Source organism: Xenopus laevis, chromosome 2S (assembly GCF_017654675.1).
Source record: "Xenopus laevis strain J_2021 chromosome 2S, Xenopus_laevis_v10.1, whole genome shotgun sequence".
NCBI classification, from domain to species: Eukaryota; Metazoa; Chordata; class Amphibia; order Anura; family Pipidae; genus Xenopus; species Xenopus laevis.
The window spans coordinates 51,248,711-51,267,275 of NC_054374.1; the positions used below are offsets into that span (position 1 = coordinate 51,248,711).

At 43.8% G+C, this 18,565-nt stretch overlaps 1 protein-coding gene across 3 annotated transcripts in view; it reads left to right on the forward strand.

Moving 5' to 3' along the window:
- Positions 1-337: 337 nt before the first annotated feature.
- Positions 338-18,565, forward strand: part of mid1.S (midline 1 S homeolog) — a 161,395-nt gene continuing 143,167 nt past the window's right edge. Inside the window, exon 1 of one of the 3 annotated variants that reach the window (XM_018249236.2) lies at positions 338-647. The gene's annotated coding sequence lies outside the window, so the exon portion shown is untranslated. The remainder of the gene's footprint in view (positions 648-18,565) is intronic. The other 2 variants (XM_018249234.2, XM_018249233.2) reach the window with 2 other exon arrangements.

An 18,565-nucleotide genomic window follows, 5' to 3' on the forward strand; every position in this document is an offset into this window, starting at 1 on the left:
TGCTTCCCGCTGACCCAGAGGTAGGTAGGTGACGGTGTAATTTAGGCAATCACCGCAAAACTATCTAAAAATTAATGTGAAGTTCCCAACCCACATGCTTATTTATCAAGAAGTGTCATTCCCTCCCATTGCCATTGTATGGAACTCTGACTAGACTTGTCTTATAAACAGGGATGTTATTAAATGACAAATAGCAGAATGTGGACGCGGCAGCAGATAAGGTCGGAAACCAGTCCCACACCGGGTGCTCACGCCTATGCAATTGTCCATACAGCCAGTTTCAGACAACAGTTAGTTAATCCTATTAGTTTATATAGGCTCCGCCTACCAGCCCGCTGATTGGTCGATCACCTCCCGACGCTTGACTCTCAGCGCTCTCTCACACAGGCTAAGCAGCGGTTTGCAATGCACAGGAGGCGGACACGGTGGACGCTCCCTGGTTCTCGCTACTTCTCATAGGCTGAAGGGGGTAATATCTGTGTGAAGTTAATGCAGTTTTTCAAACTGTGAAATCCCACCGTACAAGCTTGGGATCTGCGGGCGCAATAGTGGATGTTATTGCGCTCTTTTTCTAAAAGTTGCTCTGCAGGACAGATTACCATTTCCCTTGCTGTATGGATTATTATGGGATACTAATCATGACTCAGGTAAGATGCATGTGCTTGTAAGACTTCTGTTCAGGACCGAACATGTGGAATCTGCGCCTATTCCTGTTGCTTCTGCAAATGACGCGCTGTCATGTGCTTCTCCACTACTAAAGGGCAAGTTATGCGCTGGGCACAACTTTCACTACCCCATAAGAAATCAGTCAACGACTTGCTTTGTTGCGGGATTTAATGAGCTCTCTTGATGGGGACAGGAACCCATTGTCTCATCACTCAGATTATGCAAATGAGTCTTTGTCATTGACAGTGCATGGAGACTTGCCAATTGACCTCAGTTCCATGGACTGTCTATTTGGATTTAATATCTCTCTCTCTCTCTGCTAATGGCCATTCCCTGTCTTATGTATCAGTGTTTGACATACACAACCATTCATTTTATTATACAGCTGAGAAATACACTTGGCGGAAGTGAAAGTCTGGAGTATATAACTATTAAGACAGTGTTTTCTTTAACCACTATTATTTCCAACTTGGCAATTACATAAAATTAAAAAAAGAAATCTCAAGAATGTTATTGCTAGTGTCTATAATCTGTAGATGTCCAGCCTTTGGTAATACTATTAATGGTCGGGTGGTCCCTCACTCCAAAGACATCAAGGCTCTATCAAACAGAGTCAGTGGCACCGTCCAAGCCACACAATATCCAAGGTACAAGCAAAGTTCACTCTGGAGAGCCAAATTAAATCCAGTGTAATTTATTCAAACACTCAAACACAACATGTTTCGGACATGTTGTGTTTGAGTGTTTGAATAAATTACACTGGATTTAATTTGGCTCTCCAGAGTGAACTTTGCTTGTCCAGCCTTTGGTAGCAGAGACAGCTGAAGGCAGGGTGCAATTGCTCAATAACAGCTGGAAGGCTGCAGGCTGGGAGACCCTTCTGTAAGCTATAATTAGGAAATGGAAAGCTATATTGTAATAGGAATGATTACTTGGGTGGATCATGTGCGCTGGGCATTGGGCCCTCTTACAGCAAGCAGTGGCAGAACTAGATATTACTGGGCCCCACAGCAAATTATTATTTAGGCCCCAAAAATGTCTTGAGGTTGACCTGTATTACCAATATTTATTGAAATTGTATATGAATTAGGGTCTCAGGGGGCCGCTATACCTCCTGGGCCCCCCTGTAGCTGCAGGGTCTGCTTCCTCTATAGTTATGCCCTGTCTTGTATGGTGCATTAACCCAGCAGCAAAGTGTCTTTGGGCATTTGTTTCAAATGTTGGCAATTGTGTGCATGGAAAATGACTTGTGACATACATACAGAATCAAAGCATCATTCCCTCTGGCACTTCAAACAGGGTTCTGAGTCATTCTTAAAAGTCTCCTGCATAAAGGTCAACTTGTAAATAAAATTGGAGCAGGCTGGAGCATTACTGACATCCCACGGGCCACAGGTTGGGCATCATTTGTGGAAATGTTTCTGTTAAGCCTAACAAGTGATGTGAAGTATTTGCCTTTCATTGGATTCTGGGAGTTGTAGTCCCACAGTAGTACTACAAATCAAAGACATTTGGTATTTCCTCTCTGTCACTTTTGTGAACGTGAAACTGAATTAGGCACTGTTCATTTAAAACCTCGCTTGAGAAACTTTAGAAGAATGCAGGCTTCCAAATGCTCAATGCTTTCCTAGCAGGGCAGAAGATAAAATAATGTGGATTTTCTCCGAAATGTGTTACTGATTGTGGCATAAGCATTTAATGTAAAAAGCTAAATGTGGGTAAGTGTTCCATAAGTAAAATGTATATTAGTTAATTAGTGGTTGGGCATTTACCCACTAGGAAGCCTGACATGCTGATTGTATTCGCTATGTGCTCGCTTTGATCGCTTAGGTGGTTAATAGACAAGCGGGGTAACTATTGAAACTTCTGCTGTAGGTTAGTGGGAACAGAGGAGATGCAGTCAGTGGGGACAAAAGCTAGTTTGTTAATTTAGCATGTATAGAAAATCAAACAGGAGATTTTGTAAAGTTGGCAATGATTGATTTGCATAATGCTCAAGCAGTATAAGAAATTGAGGTGGGGGATGTAAAAAAAAGTGTCTTAAACATTAAATAAATGATCGTTTTAATCAAGCGCAGCAATTGTGCTTTGTCTTTTGTTATCAGGCAAACAAAGCAGGACAAATGCATTTGTTTGAATAAGAAGTAAATATTTGAATATGTATGAGGCTGTGAGTGAGTCCGATATAATTGTTTGTGCACTGAATATAGAATTTCCTTTGGCGCATTCATTGTTAGCTTTTTGGGTTGTTATCCTTTATTTAAATAAGAGTCTCTCACAACTACTAATAGCAATAAAAGGTGTCACTGGAAGCTGTTACAGTTCACACTTGCGATTTTCACAAGATCACTGTAGATGCCAGATCCCCCCCCCCCGCACCTAACATGTCACTTAGAAATATCTCTGATTTTTATATCCTTTACCTTTCATATTGTAGCTGTCACCTGTAATTAATTTTAATAATATATTGCTTGTTTTATTACAGAACATGTTATTTAATCATGTCATAATCTAATGATCGGGTGAATACAGTTTGTGCAGGTTCTCCCCCAAATAATAGTGCTGATGCTTTAAAACAAAACTATAGAACACAGTAATCTAACAACTTTTGACGTTTCCATTCAGTTTTTTTTTAATTTTAGGCAGGAATATGTCTTGTCATGTGGTATCTTGCAATTGTAATTCACAGAGGTCAGTATATTTATGTAACCTATGGCCTGGTGGTGGTCACTGTTGTTGCATTGAAGTGGGGATTAGGCCTTGTGCAAGGCGACCTTGCTTTAAGCCTGTGATCTTTTTTCTACTAAGGCACAACAATCAGATTCTTACATTAGGTTGTACCCAATGTAAGGAACAATATTGTTTCTTAGAAGTACACAGCCTGACAGCTATTCAGAATGTATAATTGGAGAATAATTACATTTGCCAGCCTGTAGGGGTCAGGCTTAAAGCTTACGTTGTGATATATTTAAAAAAAAGTCTGAGTGACTTCAGTAGCTTCAGGATTATTATTCCGTGATGCTGTGGAGTTTTTTTTTTTTGTATCTGGTTTAAAATGTCACTGATTGAATTTTGTATTGTTTGGGTTTATATAAAGGTAACTTTGAATAGTCAATGGGTAGGGATGTAGCGAACGTCGGAAAAAAAGTTCGCGAACATATTCGCGAACTTGCGTCAAAAATGCGAACGGTTCGCGAACGTCGCGAACCCCATAGACTTCAATGGGAAGGCGAATTTTAAAAGCTAGAAAAGACATTTCTGGCCAGAAAAATGATTTTAAAGTTGTTTAAAGGGTGCAACGACCTGGACAGTGCCATGCCAGAGGGGGATCAAGGGCAAAAATGTTTCTAAAAAATCCATTGTTGACACAGCGCTGCGTTTTGTGCTGTAAAGGGCAGAAATCACACTACATTTCTAAACCTGTGTAATAAAATGCTTTAAAACGTCCGGCGTCTACATGCCAATCAAGTCGTGTAAAAGTTACAGCCTGTTCACACGCAAAGACGAAACGCGGTGCTTACTGCAACGCAAAAAGACGCAAAGAGCTTTAATGAATGATACCGTCAAGTGAGCAAATAATAGTTTTTAATTACTAGTTGCTTGTCACCTCCAGGATGTTCGTCCTGTTGGTGGCAATATTTCTGTAGTGGTGTGTTTAGCAGTCACCGTGCTTGTGCGCACGTGCACTGTCAGGCAGAGGTAATTCAATGTACAGTGAAGTGAACCAAAAAACACTGATTCTGCAGTGTGGGCCCAGTTTTGGTCTACTTTATTGATCACCTGCGGTGACCATAAAAGATGCGATTTTGCCACTGTTGCAGAACCCTGAAAAATTAGGCATGTGTACTTTCCTGAAAAATTGTTTTTTTTGTCGCAGCCACTGAACCAGAAGTCCAGAAACAATATGCCATATAAATGCTGAAAATATTAATTTTTTTTTGTGGCAGCCACTGCAGCACAGAGGCCAGAAAAAATATGCCATATAAATGCAAACAATATAAATTTTTTTTTGTTGCAGCCACTGCAGCACAGAGGCCAGAAAAAATATGCCATATAAATGCAAACAATATTAATTTTTTTTGGTCGCAGCCACTGCAGCACAGAGGCCAGGAAAAATATGCCATATAAATGCTAACAATATAAATTTTTTTTGTCGCAGACACTGAAGCACAGAGGCCAGAAAAAATATGCCATATAAATGCTGAAAATATTCAATTTTTTTGGTCGCAGCCACTGAAGCACAGAGGCCATAAAAAATATGCCATATAAATGCTGAAAATATTCTGTTTTTTTGGTCGCAGCCACTGAAGCACAGAGGCCAGAAAAAATATGCCATATAAATGCTGAAAATATTCATTTTTTTGTCACAGCCACTGAAGCACAGAGGCCAGAAAAAATATGCCATATAAATGCTGAAAATATTCATTTTTTTGTCACAGCCACTGAAGCACAGAGGCCATAAAAAATATGCCATATAAATGCAGAAAATATTCTGTTTTTTTTGGTCGCAGCCACTGAAGCACAGAGGCCAGAAAAAATATGCCATATAAATGCTGAAAATATTCATTTTTTTGTCACAGCCACTGAAGCACAGAGGCCATAAAAAATATGCCATATAAATGCTGAAAATATTCTGTTTTTTTTGGTCGCAGCCACTGAAGCACAGAGGCCAGAAAAAATATGCCATATAAATGCTGAAAATATTCATTTTTTTGTCACAGCCACTGAAGCACAGAGGCCAGAAAAAATATGCCATATAAATGCTGAAAATATTCATTTTTTTGTCACAGCCACTGAAGCACAGAGGCCAGAAAAAATATGCCATATAAATGCAGAAAATATTCTGTTTTTTTTGGTCGCAGCCACTGAAGCACAGAGGCCAGAAAAAATATGCCATATAAATGCTGAAAATATTCATTTTTTTGTCACAGCCACTGAAGCACAGAGGCCAGAAAAAATATGCCATATAAATGCAGAAAATATTCTGTTTTTTTTGGTCGCAGCCACTGAAGCACAGAGGCCATAAAAAATATGCCATATAAATGCTGAAAATATTCATTTTTTTGTCACAGCCACTGAAGCACAGAGGCCATAAAAAATATGCCATATAAATGCTGAAAATATTCTGTTTTTTTTGGTCGCAGCCACTGAAGCACAGAGGCCAGAAAAAATATGCCATATAAATGCTGAAAATATTCATTTTTTTGTCACAGCCACTGAAGCGCAGAGGCCAGAAAAAATATGCCATATAAATGCAGAAAATATTCTGGTTTTTTTGGTCGCAGCCACTGAAGCACAGAGGCCATAAAAAATATGCCATATAAATGCTGAAAATATTCAATTTTTTTGTCACAGCCACTGAAGCACAGAGGCCAGAAAAACTCAGGATTTACCTGGATTCAAATTAAACCAGTAGGGTTTGCACCCTAGTTTGTAACGGTGGTGGAGGGAGGAGGACGCTAAAGGACAGCTGTATGTGGAGTCATGAGGCGTGCAGAGAAGGACAGCTGCATGGGGAGTCAGAATCAGAAACTCAGCACAAGTCTTCCGGCGTGCAGTAACCCTCCGAGATCCACCCCTCATTCATTTTAATAAAAATAAAGGTCAGGTAATCCACACTTTTGTGACCTAGGCGAGTTCTCTTCTCAGTTACAATCCCTCCTGCTGCACTGAAGGTCCTTTCTGAGAGGACACTTGAGGCGGGGCAAGACAAGAGGTTCATGGCAAATTGTGACAGCTCTGGCCACAGATCAAGCCTGCGCACCCAGTAGTCCAGGGGTTCATCGCTCCTCAGAGTGTCGATATCTGCAGTTAATGCCAGGTAGTCCGCTACCTGCCGGTCGAGGCGTTCTTTGAGGGTGGATCCCGAACGGTTCTGCCGCTGCCTTGGACTGAAAAACATTTGCATGTCTGACGTTACAGAGTGGCCAAAGTGCTTTGTCCTTGCAGGTGCGCTCGTGGCAGGATTACTGGCACCTCTGCCCCTGGAATGTTGATGAGTTCCTGAAGTGACATCACCCTTAAAAGCATTGTACAACATGTTTTGCAGGCTGGTTTCTAAATGCAGCATCCTTTCAGACTTGTGGTATGTTGGTAACATTTCTGCCACTTTATGCTTGTACCGAGGGTCTAGTAGAGTCGCGACCCAGTACAGGTCCTTCTCCTTAAGCCTCTTGATACGGGGGTCCTTCAACAGGCATGACAGCATGAAAGACCCCATTCTCACAAGGTTGGATGCAGAGGTATCCATCTCCGCTTCCTCGTTATCAAGGACTGCATCATCCACGGTCTCCTCCCCCCAGCCACGTACAAGACCAGGGGTCCCCAAAAGGTCACCACTAGCCCCCTGGGAAGCCTGCTCCTGTTGGTCCTCCTCCTCCACAAAGCCACCTTCCTCCTCTGACTCCACTTCTGACACCTCTCCCTGCGTTGCAGCAGGTGCCTGGGTTCGTTCTGGTGATTCCGACCAGAAATCGTGCGCTTCCTGCTCCTCGTCACGCTGGTCTACAGCCTCATCTGTCACTCGTCGCACGGCACGCTCCAGGAAGAAAGCGAAGGGTATTAGGTCGCTGATGGTGCCTTCGGTGCGACTGACCATATTTGTAACCTCTTCAAAAGGGCGCATGAGCCTGCAGGCATCGCGCATAAGCACCCAGTAACGGGGTAAAAAAATCCCCAGCTCTGCAGATCCAGTCCTACCACCCAGTTCAAACAGGTATTCGTTGACGGCTCTTTGTTGTTGCAGCAGACGTTCCAACATGAGGAGCGTTGAATTCCAGCGAGTCTGGCTGTCGCAAATCAAACGCCTGACTGGCATTTTGTACCGCTGCTGAATGTCAGCAAGGCGTGCCATGGCTGTGTAGGACCGTCTGAAATGGGCCGACACCTTCCTGGACTGCCTGAGAACGTCCTGGAATCCTGGGTACTTTGAGACAAAACGTTGTACTATTAAATTCAGAACATGTGCCATGCAGGGCACATGTGTTAAATTGCCCAGTCTCAGTGCTGCCAACAGATTGCTTCCATTGTCACACACCACTTTTCCGATCTTCAGTTGGTGTGGGGTCAGCCACCGATCGGCCTGTGACTGCAGAGATGACAGGAGTACAGATCCGGTATGGTTTTTGCTTTCCAGGCACGTCATCCCCAAGACAGCATGACAACGGCGTACCTGGCACGTCGAATAGCCTAGGGGGAGCTGGGGGTGCACAGGTGTGGAGGAGGAGGACCCAGCAGCAGAGGACGAAGAAGAGGAAGAAGACGAGGTAGAGAGCGAAGGAGGAGTAGAGGTGGTGGCAGAACCGCGTGCAATCCGTGGCGGTGACACCAACTCCACTGTCGTTGTTGAGCTACACATTCCCTGCTTCCCAGCCATTACCAAGTTCACCCAGTGGGCAGTGTAGGTGACATACCTGCCCTGACCATGCTTGGAGGACCATGCGTCAGTAGTCATATGGACCTTTGGCCCAACACTAAGTGACAGAGATGCGGTGACTTGGCTCTGCACATGGTGGTACAGGTGTGGTATTCCCTTTTTTGAAAAAAAATTGCGGCTGGGTACCTTCCACTGCGGTGTCCCAATTGCTACAAATTTGCGGAAGGCCTCAGAGTCCACCAGCTGGTATGGTAAAAGCTGGCGGGCTAAGAGTGCGGACAAGCCAGCTGTCAGACGCCGGGCAAGGGGGTGACTCGCAGACATTGGCTTCTTACGCTCAAACATGGCCCTCACAGAAACTTGGCTGGGGGCAGATGACTGGGAATGGGAACTGGTGGTCAAGGTGGAAGGCGGAGTGGAGGGTGGTTCAGACGGGTGAAGGACAGCAAAGGTAGAGCAGTAAGATGCTGGACCAGAAGGAGGGTGGCTTTTAGTTTGCCTGTTGCCTTTGAGGTGTTGCTCCCAAAGTGCTTTGTGCTTGCCGTTCATGTGCCTTCGCATAGAAGTTGTACCTATGTGGCTGTTGGGCTTCCCAAGACTCAGTTTCTGACTGCACTCATTGCAAATGACAACGCTTTTGTCAGAGGCACACACATTAAAAAAATCCCACACTGCTGACCTTTTTGAGGCTGGCAATCTGGCGGTAACAGTAGAAGTCGGCGGCGTTGGCGGCAATGGCGGGTGCGTTGGCCGGCTGACCACAGGTGCCGATACATGTTGTTGCCCTACTGTTCCCTGCGAGCTGTCCTCCCTGCTTCTTCTAAGTCTTATTCTCCTCCTGCCTCTCTGACTCTCCGTCTCTCCATCTGAACTATCCTCCTCTTCCTCTCTTCTACTGGGCACCCATAAAACATCAATCTCCTCATCCTCCTCAGATGCATCAATTTCTTCTAACAGCTCACAGAAGGAAGCAGCAGCGGGGACCTCCTCGTCATCACTCATTATGTCCATCTCTGTTGTGTTCTCTGCCAGAATTAAATCTGGTGTAACGTCCTCATCTCCTTCATCTTCTTCTGCCAATAATGGTTGCGCATCACTCAGTTCAAGAAACTCATGTGAAAATAACTCCTCTGACTCCAGTGAAGAAGGGGCGCCGGTGGTGGAGGAAGTGTTACGTGGGGTGCCCATAGCAGTGGAGGATGAGGATGTTGTGGTAAAGTTAGAAACGGTAGAGGATGGGGTGTGCTGTGTAAGCCAGTCAACTACCTCTTCAGCATTTTGGGAGTTCAGGGTCATTGCCTTTTTAAAACTGGGCAATTTCCTAGGGCCACAGGATAGCATAGCAGCACGGCCCCTTGTGCCTCTGCGTGGCGGCCTGCCTTTGCCTGGCATTATTTTTAAAACAACAACAACTCAGGTGGTGTTTCTAGAGACGGTATTATTATTGATATTTAGACAGAATGTGAACAAGCTCACACAGCTAGATGGTTGTTGTTTGAAAATGAAGAACACACTGAGCAAATAATGCCTACAAGGTTAACGTATACACTACTACAGCAGTGGATACGGAATATATTATTGCTGCCTGAAAAACGTCACTCGGGTGGTGTTTCTAGAGACGGTATTATTATTGATATTTAGACAGAATGTGAACAAGCTCACACAGCTAGATGGTTGTTGTTTGAAAATGAAGAACACACTGAGCAAATAATGCCTACAAGGTTAACGTATACACTACTACAGCAGTGGATACGATATATATGATTGCTGCCTGAAAAACGTCACTCGGGTGGTGTTTCTAGAGACGGTATTATTATTGATATTTAGACAGAATGTGAACAAGCTCACACAGCTAGATGGTTGTTGTTTGAAAATGAAGAACACACTGAGCAAATAATGCCTACAAGGTTAACGTATACACTACTACAGCAGTGGATACGATATATATTATTGCTGCCTGAAAAACGTCACTCGGGTGGTGTTTCTAGAGACGGTATTATTATTGATATTTAGACAGAATGTGAACAAGCTCACACAGCTAGATGGTTGTTGTTTGAAAATGAAGAACACACTGAGCAAATAATGCCTGCAAGTGCACTACTATTGGTGCACTACTATGAAGAACAGCAACAGCACTGTACACGTTAAAGAACAGTAAGATAAGTAAAAGAAAAAAAAATATATGTATATTAAAAAAAATATTTTTCTCGGGTTGGTGCTGCTGAACTACTAGGAGCAGCACAGTAGCACACCAGTCCCACTCCCCAACACTGCTAGACTAATAGCACTGGGCTTATAGTAGCAACTAGCAAAGTAAAAAAACAAAAAAGAAAATAAAAGCAGTCCTTACAAGGACTATTGGGTTATTACAGCAGTCAGCAGATGAGATCAGAAGAGATCAGTGCCCACAGCAGGCAGCTACATACAGAGCACTGCAGTAGAAGGTAGATTACTAGCCAGCAAAGCTACCCTAAAATGTCCCTCAAATCCCTGCAGACTTCTATCCCTCCAATACAGAGCAGTATCAAGTAGATTACTAGCCAGCAAACTTACTATCAACTGTCCCTCAAAGAAATCAGTGAAATCAGTAACAGCTCTCTCCCTACACTAGCTCTTGCAAGCACACACAGGCAGAATGAAAAAATGCTGCAGGGCTTCAGTTTATATATGGAAGGGGAGTGGTCCAGGGGGTGTGGGGGTGGTCCAGGAGGGAGAGCTTCCTGATTGGCTGCCATGTATCTGCTGGTCTGGGGTGAGAGGTCAAAAAAAAGCGCCAGGTAAGGCGAACCCAAAATGGCGAACGTCGCGCGACGTTCGCGAACATTCGGCGAGCGCGAACAGCCGATGTTCGCCGGCGAACAGTCCGCGACATCCCTATCAATGGGAAGTAAAAATAATGCCAGGAAAGTAAAAATTGCAAGAATCAATAGGAAACAAGTGTTTTTCTGAATGGTTATTGATTTACTGGTGTCATGATACAGCTGATTAATAGTACAGCTATGGGGACTACTATCCAGAATGCTTGGAATCTGGGGTTCTTTCTGTAATCTGGGATCTTTCTGTAATTTGGCTCAACATACTTTAAGTCAAGCAAAAAAATAATTTAAGCATTAATTAAACACAATCAGGCCCCGACAGGCAATCTGTGGGTTCTGGCAAATGCCTGAAGGGCTGTTATAAGGTGCCATAGAAAGTCAGTATTTAGTGGGCTGGTGGGGGCTGTTTGGGCCTTTGTGTGGGCTGATTGAGCCTCTGTGTACCTGAAATGCCAGGGCCTATTTTGATTCTCATTCCAGATAGGATTGTTTTACCTCCAATAAGGGTTAATTATATCCTAGTTGGAACCAAGTACATGGCACTGTTTCATTACTACAGAGAAAAAGGAAATAATTTTTTAAAATGTGAATTTTATCATTATAACAGAGTCTATAGGAGATGGGTGTCCTGTAATTTGGAGATTTCTCGGATAACGGGATTCCAGATAATGGATCCCATACCTATACCAGTGGTCCAGTAACAGTAGCTTTTAGGCTGCCAACTATATACCTTTCTGCTTTTTAGGGGCAGATTTATCAAGGATCGAATTGAAAATTCAAATTTCCGAATTCTAATTTTGAGTTTATTTTAGTGTAATTCGACCAGGGAATAGTCCAAATTCTATTCAAGTTTAAAAAAATATCAAAATTCAAAATTTTTCATGTACTGTCACTTTAAGAATTTGACTACGACTATTCGCCATCTAAAACATGCCCAATTGGTGTTTTAGCCTATGGGGGACCTCGTACAATCAAATTTGAGTTTGCAGGTCTATCCTATTCACCTGAATTTAAAAAAAAAAAATTGTTTTATAAATTTCGATTGATCGTTTTTTTTTTGCATATTCTCTTGGACTTTTGCTTCATTTCTCTGCTTGGCGCTGGCAAAAAGGAAGATAACCAATAAGGCTTAAATTCCAAAATATTTGCCCTTATGCTGCTTATGTGCCACTTGCTATAACTGAATCGGGGAAGCATATATCAGCTATTTTCAAGCCTGTGGCCAAGAGCATTGTCATTGCTGCAGATCTTTTTTAAGAAGACTTGAGCAATCATAGTAGGACAAATCTTGGTATTTATAATCAGTAATTTTGGTAATTTTATATCAGTAATAATGGAAAATAATTGGTAAAACCAGGCCTGTTACAGAAACTGAAAGAACTATCTTCCTATAGATTACCAAATTATTGCGGATAAATATGATTCAGTGTAAGGCTACTCTGAGGCAAGTGCAATATTGCTGTTATTGTAACCTAAATGAGGTCTCATTTTACATGTCTGGAAATAAAATCTCACTTTAGTGCTCTAATATTAAATAATTTAATGTGAGCTTTAGAACAAATGGAACTTGCACTCTGAAGGAAAGTGTCAGATTTTACACAATCATAAAGCTCAGTGCTTCCTGGCTTTGAACAATAAACCCTGACACCTTATTACTGACACCGATCAGATTATTATAGGCGGGTTCTACAGATAATTCTATTGATTTTCCGATGTAACATTGAAAACTTTGACATTTTTAATTGAAGGTAAATTAAAAATCATGTGTGTTGTGTTAAAAAATATATCTGTCAAATATAATCCTCTTTTCCTTACAGGAAAATCATGTAAAATAAATACTGGAGAAGCCATAGAACCAGATCTGGAAAAATTATAGTTTATTTTTTCAACATGGCCTTAAATTGAAGTCGGTTCTACATGAAAGTTGTATTCTGAATGGAATTATTTTAACACCACCAGATATATATGCAAACATTTCAGTCCTTTCTCAGAAAATGAGAGAGAAACAATTTTGTCCTTGAGAAAATCATCTTATAATGTATAATAATTTAGTTCTAGTGGTGCCTGGGTTTTTTTTGTAGTTGCTACGTATTAAGGTGTTGATACATTTTCTGGTTGTTGGCACTCAGGAAGCCATGTTGTCAGCAACTGCGATTTGTTTTCAGCCTTGGGGCATGTGCTTGTCATAGAAATTAGAAATATAATTCGTTTTGGTGTTAAAATTTCAAGAATTTAAAACTATCAATGGTTATTAAAATGTTGATCGCTTAGCTTGTATTTTGCCTAAAAGAATTTATGTAACCTACCAGGGAATAAAGGGAAGAGATTGTGGAATTTCTCTAGCAATAGGGCAAACTGAAAAAAATTGAACAAGTTAAAGCTGTATCCTGAAGTAGTCAAAACTTAAAAGAATCTTGACCATTTTCTCTCAACATTGGGGCTTTATAAGTAGGGCACTTTTGAAGTTTTTTCTTAGATATCATTTTTTGTTAAAAAATAAATTGTATATTTATTGCTCATCGTGTATGTTAAAGGGGTACTTTGCCTTAAAATTAACTTTTAGTATGACGTAGAGCTTGATATTCCATGGCAATTTGCGATTGGTGTTCATTTTTTATTATTTGTGGGTTTTGTATTGTTTAGCTTTTTCTTCAGCAACTGTCCAGTTAAGAATTTAAGCAGTTATCTGGTTGATAGGGTCCTGATTACCCTAGTAATCAAGCAGTGGTTTGAATGAGATACAGAAATATGAAAAGCATAGTGCCTTAAAGGGATACTGTCATGGAAAAACATGTTTTTTACAAAATGTGTCAGTTAATAGTTCTACTACAGCAGAATCCTGCATTGAAATCCGTTTTTCAAAACAAGAAATGGATTTTTTTATATCTAATTTTTTAAATTTGCTAGACATTTTGACATTTCCCAGCTGCCCTCAGGTCATGTGACTTGTGCTCTGATAAACTTCAGTCACACTTTACTGCTGCACTGCAAGTTGGAGTGATGTCATTACCCCTCCCTCCTACAAGCTGCTGTAATGTAAATAGAGCCTTGTCTGCTGAGTGTAAGGAAAACCGTAAGTCCTTCCCAAGATGGCGTCCAAGATGGCAGCCCCCTGGATCCTGCTGGTCGCAGCACGATGACGTCAGCGTCTTTCCGTCCCCGGATTGGTCGCCGGCGTCGGAACGGACGCCGGCGTCAGAACGTGCGTCAACGTCAGGACGCTGGTGTCAGTGCGTCAGCGTCGGCATCATGACGTCAGCGCGTCCAAAATTGGCGCCGAAACCTGGCCTATTTAAAGCAACTCCGGGATTCCCTCAATGCCCGATTATAGGTTTAGTTTACTACTCCTGGGTGTGATTCATTGCGAACTTCTTGATATTTGTGTACCGACCTTTGCCTGAAAACTTCGACCTTGAACCTCTTCTGCCTGGACTGATCTTGTTGCCTGTTTGACCATTCTTCTGTTTCATCCTTATCTGTACTGCGAACTTGGACATTGTTATTTCCTCCCTTGGTCCTCACTACTCCTGAGGCCTTTGGCCTTACATTATAATCGGGCCATGGACCCTTCGGAGGAGAATCCAGCGCCGCCTGATGTCGGTGGAGCGCTTCGTGGTCTGGCTTCCCGGATGCAGTCCTATGAGGTACAGCAGTCTCACTTTGGCCAGGCTCTGGAGACCATTCTTGCTAAGCTGTCGGCTTTAACACCCGCCGATCCTATTCCTGCATCTGTACCTGCGGCCCCGCTTCACGTCTCCGAGCCCCGCATTCCGGCCCCTCCACTCTACAGTGGTGATCCTGCAGCCTGCCGTGGGTTTATCAACCAGTGCGAGGTCCACTTTGCACTCGCACCCAGCCAGTTCGTGTCTGAACGTGCCAAGGTGGGCTTCATATTCTCCCGTCTGCAAGGGAAGGCACTGGAATGGGCTTCGCCTCTATGGGAGAAGGAGGATCCCATTATCGATGATGCTAGAGCCTTCGTTCGAGAACTTCGAGTGGTCTTTGATGCTCCGGGTCGTGCCACTGCTTCCTCCGCACGCCTGTTCCATCTTCAACAGGGAACTCGCTCAGTCTCGGAGTACGCCATTGAATTCCGCACCCTGGTTGCAGAGACTTCGTGGAACAATGACGGGTATCACGCTGCCTTTTACAACGGCCTGGCGATACGTATAAAGACTGATCTGGTGTCCAGGGAAATTCCATCCCGTTGGGAAGATCTAGTCGCCCTGGCCATAAAGGTAGATACTCGGCAGAGGGAGTTTCAAGCTGAACTTGACAGAGAGCGCTCCCCAACCAAAAGATTCCACAGGTTCCAACCTACTCTGGCTCCTCGTTTTCAAAGACCCTTTCTTCTCAACCCGGCTTCCACCTTGTCTTCTCCAAATCCTGCGGCTCCTGCTTCTTCTTCCCTGCCTTCGGAAGAACCAATGCAGATCGGACGGGCTCGTCTGACCGAACAGGAAAAGCTTCGGAGAAGGGCTGCTGGACTTTGCCTCTATTGTGGTGGAAAATCCCACTTCGCCTATGAGTGCCCAGTGAAGCCGGGAAACGCCAACACCTAGGTAAGACTGGGGAGACTTACCTGGGTGGAATTGGTCCCTCTCCCCATTCTTCTGCTCAACGCTTCCTCCTTCCTGTGCAGATTCGTTTTGGAACCCGGACAATTTCTTCTGAAGCTTTCCTTGACTCTGGCGCAGCTGGGAATTTCATGGATAAAGTCTTCGCTGAAAGCCACTCTATTCCCCTGCGACCTCTGGCTGTTCCTCTTCGTGCATTGGCAATTGACGATCGTCCACTTTCCTCTGCTACAATTTCCCACTCCACCGATGAACTTTCCGTTATTGTGGGATCCATGCACCTTGAAAGATTGTCCTTCCTTTTAATTGATTGTCCTTCTACCCCCATTGTACTTGGTTTGCCCTGGTTGAATATTCATAACCCAGTAATCGATTGGGCTTCGTCTCAGATCTCCCGATGGAGTTCCTTCTGCCAACAAAATTGTTTACCCACCAAATCCATCATTAAAGCTTCATCTGTGTCTTCCAATTCTTCTTTGCCCTTTGTTTATCAAGCCTTCTCTGATGTCTTCAATAAAAAGTCTGCCGAAGTCCTGCCTCCCCATCGACCCTATGATTGCCCCATCGAACTTCTTCCTGGAACCATGCCTCCCAGGGGTCGCACCTATCCGCTTTCTCCTTCTGAAACGTGTGCCATGAAGGAGTACATTCAAGAGAACCTGCAAAGAGGTTTTATTCGTCCTTCCTCTTCCCCGGCTGGAGCCGGCTTCTTCTTTGTTGAGAAGAAAGATGGAGGTTTGCGGCCCTGCATTGATTATAGAGGTTTAAATAAAATCACAATTAAAAACCGTTATCCCCTTCCTCTCATCTCCGAACTGTTCGACCAACTCAAAGGGGCTTGTCTTTTCACCAAGTTGGATCTTCGTGGGGCTTATAATTTAATCCGGGTCAGAGAGGGAGATGAATGGAAGACCGCTTTCAACACACGGGACGGGCATTATGAATACCTTGTCATGCCTTTCGGTCTCTGTAACGCCCCCGCGGTCTTCCAAGAATTTGTGAATGACATTTTCAGGGATTTACTGGGCCAGTATGTGGTGGTGTACTTAGACGATATCCTTATTTTTTCCAAGAATCTTGCTGAGCATCGTCTTCAAGTTCAAGAAGTACTTTCTCGTCTTCGAAAGAACAACCTGTTTGCCAAGTTGGAGAAATGTTCCTTTGAAGTATCATCCATCTCCTTCCTAGGATACATCATTTCCCAACAAGGCTTCAAGATGGACCCAGCCAAGGTTTCGGCAATTCAAGATTGGCCTCTCCCCACCAGTGTCAAGGCTGTTCAAAGATTCATCGGCTTTTCTAACTATTATAGACAGTTTATTAAAGGTTTTTCGTCAAAAATTGCTCCAATTCTTGCTCTTATACAAAAAGGGGGTAAACAACAGCATTGGCCTCCTCTAGCCTAGAATATATCCAGACCCTTAAGCGCCTCAATCCCCGACAAGCCAGATGGGCATTGTTCTTCTCACGTTTTAACTTCATCTTAACTTTTCGTCCTGGTTCAAGAAACAAAAAAGCGGATGCTCTTTCCAGAAGTTTTATCCCTGAAGATCCCATCTCCGAAGACCCAGAATCCATTTTGCCTCCTACAAAGATCATTGCTGCCCTGTTCCCTTCCCTTGCTTCGCATCTCTTGTCCATTCAATCTTCTGCTCCTGTGGAAACTCCTGTGGGCGTAGCCTTTGTTCCTCCTGAGCTTCGTCAGTCCATTTTGATCCAGTCTCACAGTTCTAAGCAGGCCGGTCATCCGGGAATTAAATTAAAAAGACGACTGAACTTTTATCTCGTCTCGTCTGGTGGCCTTCCTTAAGAAAGGATGTTAAAGATTTTGTTTCTTCCTGCTCCACTTGTGCTGTATCCAAATCAGGACATTCTCCTCCTAAAGGCCTACTTTTACCTTTGCCTGTTCCATCCCGCCCTTGGACCCATTTGGCAATGGATTTCATCGTGGATCTTCCTGCTTCCTCTGGCTACACCGTTATCTGGGTGGTGATTGACAGGTTTAGTAAGATGGCACACTCTCCGGAAACTCCCTTCAGCTCCAGAACTTTCTTCGTTATTTATTAAACACATTTTCCGTCTCCATGGTTTTCCTGCTGAGATTGTCTCTGACCGGGGGTCCCAATTTGTTTCAAAGTTTTGGAGGTCCCTTTGTAAAGCCCTGGACATTTCTCTCCAATTTTCTTCTTCTTATCATCCCCAGTCTAATGGAGCGGCAGAAAGAGTTAACCAGGCTCTTGAACAGTTCCTTCGGTGTCATGTGTCCCTGTGTCAGGATGATTGGGCTGACCTCCTCCCTTGGGCCGAATTTGCACATAATAATGCCATACACTCTTCCTCTGAAAAGTCTCCTTTTTTTTGTGTTTATGGTCTTAACCCCCTGGCCTTTCCTCAAGATCTACTGCTCACAAATGTCCCTGCCGCCAACGATCAGGCTGCCCACATGCTGGTCATCTGGCAGGCTACTACTGTCAACCTGGAGAAGAGCTCGCTTGCACAGAAGAAGTTCGCTGACAAGAGAAGGGTTTCTTCCCCTCTGTATGTTCCTGGTGACAAGGTCTGGCTGTCTACCCGCAATATCCGCCTCAAAGTTCCCTCACCTAAACTTGGTCCCAAGTTTATTGGTCCCTTCCCTATCACCGAGATCATCAACCCTGTGGCTGTGCGCCTGCAACTTCCTCCTGAGATGCGGATCCCCAATGCCTTCCATGTTTCTTTACTTAAACCTGCAGTTTCGTCTTCTTCTTCTGCTTCTTCCCCAGCTCCTGTCGTTGTGGATGGGCATCAAGAGTTCGAGGTAAAGAAGATTTTGGATTCTCGAATTTCTAGAGGCACCCTGCAGTATCTTATTGAATGGAAAGGATTCGGTCCTGAGGAGTGCTCCTGGGTAAAAAGCTCCGATGTCCATGCTCCTCTCTTGGTCCAAAAATTTCATCGGAGATTCCCGTCCAGCCCAGGTGGTCCTGAGGCCCCCCCTGAGGAGGGGGGTACTGTAAGGAAAACCGTAAGTCCTTCCCAAGATGGCGTCCAAGATGGCAGCCCCCTGGATCCTGCTGGTCGCAGCACGATGACGTCAGCGTCTTTCCGTCCCCGGATTGGTCGCCGGCGTCGGAACGGACGCCGGCGTCAGA